The following is a 2,994-nucleotide window of genomic DNA, read 5'->3' on the forward strand; positions in this document are numbered from 1 at the left end:
GGGGGGGGGGGGGGGGATTAGATAGAACAAAGCAGAGCAGGTAGGGGTTAATGCTGTGGTTGGTGCTTGAGTGCTTTTAAAACCCACAGGAAAGGCTGATGCTTCCTGGACGAGCACTGGGAAAAGTGCTACTGTCCTTCAACAGGGCTGAGAGGCATCATTTGACCTTGACCCAAACCATTTAGAGACCAAACTTCCTTCTACCCCTGGGCATCAGAGATGGAGGGTCAAAGCACTCTGCTGGTTCATGCCAGGTTTCACGATTAGCCCAAAGGAGCGAGAGCCAGGATGCCTGGGTTGTCTCCAGCTCTGCCACTGCCTGGGTGGCCTTATGCAAACCATTTCACTTCTCTGCTCCTGTTTCCTCACCTGTCTGTGAAACGGCATGGGGAAGAGCAGTGAAACTAAATTGCCTCTGTTTGTACAGAGCCTCGGGATCCTTTGATAACAGTGTTGTTAGTGCAGTGGTATGCTCACAGCCTGGTTTACTAGAGAGCTAGAAAAGCTGCTTCTTTTCAGTTCCAGAAGCCCCATCCTGAATAATGCAGCAAGCAATTTGGGGATATCTGGACGGCCGTATTCCCACTTCCAATTCAAACTCAGCAGGATTTTTGCATGCCCAGGGCCCAGTTCTTGGTTATGCCAAGACCTCTCCACACCACTGGGGCAGTGTAAAACAGCCTCCCCAGAGCCGAGGATGCAGATGACAAACTCCATTTGCAAAGCTGAAGAAGCAAGCCTGCAGCATAGCAGATAAAGCCTCTGGTGTTACGACGGTTTCCAGCCTGTGGGATGGGAGCCAGGAATGGAGAGGCATTGTAACAACAGACTTAGATGTGGAACCTACCGGGGACGTGCCCGGTCATACTAAGGACTGTGCAAGCTCTGAGCTGTCCCCTGGAAGACAGACTCCACAGCAGGGGCTTGGCACACACGGCTGCACAGTAACTGCAAGATCCTCCAAGCAGGTTCGTCTCAGAGCTGTTACGGACTCCAGCCGCTGGTCTGACAGCCTCTGAGAAAAGCAGCCATTTTTTCTACTTCAATACAGAGGCCTGGGTGGTCGAGGGCCTTGCTACCCATTTTATTACCTGGCAATGAACAGGGTAGGCTTGCCTGCAAGAAAAAGCCCTCATTCCAGCACAGACTATTCTCCCATGCTTCAGTCCATGGAGAGCTTGTTTGCCATCTCACAGGGAGCAGGCATCAGGCACGGGGCTGGGGCAATCAGTTTGTAGAAGAAACAAGTACCTAGTCCTCTACGGAGGTGCCTAAGAGGGTGAATCTGTCCCTCCAGCCCCCCCACGTTGCAGTTTGGTTGGATAAGCTGAAATACCCTGAGGGAGCCTGGATTTGACCGATGCCCAGCTCAGACTGGTAGGGCCTAGTAATTCTGGTAGTTCAGATCCAGGGTTTGGGTCTGGCTCATCCTAGAGCCACATGCACACAGAGCTGTATCCCAGCACTGCTTCAGCACATTGTGGGGTAGGCATGTGGGGTTAGGGGTAAGCGGTTGGATTTAGGGTTTTCACTTGGGCTCAATCTCTGCCCCCTTGAGATCACAAGCTTGTTCCCATATGCTCTCTTTGCAGTTTTCTTCACCCTTGCCCCTTGTTTTGGCATGGACATGTCCCACATTTCTAACAGAAGTGCAACCCAGAGAAAGCCAAAGAATAAATAAGTCAGGCAGACTCAACTTGCCTTTTGGCCCTATAGCCAAGTTCCATAGGCAAGACATGTTGAAAGGACTTGCCATTTCCTACAGGTTGGGCCATGCCATCTGTAGAGGACTTCAGTCTGCAGCAACATAAAGGGAGATTGTTTTATGGCCCCAGTGCCTGCAAGGACCCTGCTGACTCACAGAGGCACAAGCCGCTCAGTCCCTGCATCGCTCACATGCACAAGAGCTGGGCTGCCTTTCCAAAGGAAGGACAGCATAAGACAAGGAGAGAGGAGGTTGTCCAGGGAAACCTGAGGGGACATCCCAATCTCCCAAGATAAACATTAGGCAAAGGTCCTCACTGCACTTTCATGTGCAGTAAAACTGACCCCTCAGGAGAGAAAGGGTGAATCTGGGCACTTGCTTGGGGTCTGTATGCTCTAGTGAAGAAGACAGAGGGGTACGACCTCTGTCAAAGCACTGAACACACTGGGGCTGCACTGTAAAGTGCTCCTACATGTGACAAAAGCACCTTTTACAGGGAACAAGAGAATTGCTGGCTCAGCAGAGTGAAAAGTCAGCCTTTCCAGCGGAATTTAAAGGGGTTTGAACCCCTTAAAAAGGATCTTGCTTTCTTTCTCAACAACAGTTCTCCCCTTCTTGGATTTGATCCCCCCATCCTTATACTCAGTATCCATCCCTCCATACTTAATCCCTTTTATCGTCCTCCTGTAATTGCTAGCACAACCTTCCTATTTACTCCCATGGTCCACCTCTCACCAAGGCATTATTGCAGAACCACAGGCACTCAACTGAAAAAAACAGCCATGCTGTGCTTCTGTTAGGACGCTTACAACCCACATCAGGTGGGGACCCCAAACTCTCACCTCTTGTCCAGAGGCCCAGACATCAAGGGGGCTACATCCTTGATGTGGATGCACCCTTGCTTTGGGATCCTGAATAAACACTAGGGGAACAGCTTTCTATTATGCCATTGGGTCCTCTTCTCTCCCATTCTCATTAGTTTACTGGGTCGGGAAGAAAAGAGCTACTATTCTAATTAAAGAAAAGGCCACACGTTGCTCACTTGAGTAACTGGAGCTAAATATTGAATGAGAAGCTCAAGCTGCAGTGCACAAGGATAAACCCAGCATGTAGCATCTGTTATTAGAACAGCCGAACTCCTTTCTTCCTTAACTAATTCACAGCTACAAGACACAAATATCAGAGCCCAACTCCCTGTTGAGGTCTAAAGAAAAGCACTTTTAGGTACTCCTCTCTCTTCCAGTCCAATCCAGTTCTCATGTCATCAGGTGCACAAGGCACAAGTCAGT

Source organism: Gavialis gangeticus, unplaced genomic scaffold, assembly GCF_001723915.1.
Source record: "Gavialis gangeticus isolate Ggan-Ray unplaced genomic scaffold, GavGan_comp1, whole genome shotgun sequence".
NCBI lineage: Eukaryota > Metazoa > Chordata > Crocodylia > Gavialidae > Gavialis > Gavialis gangeticus.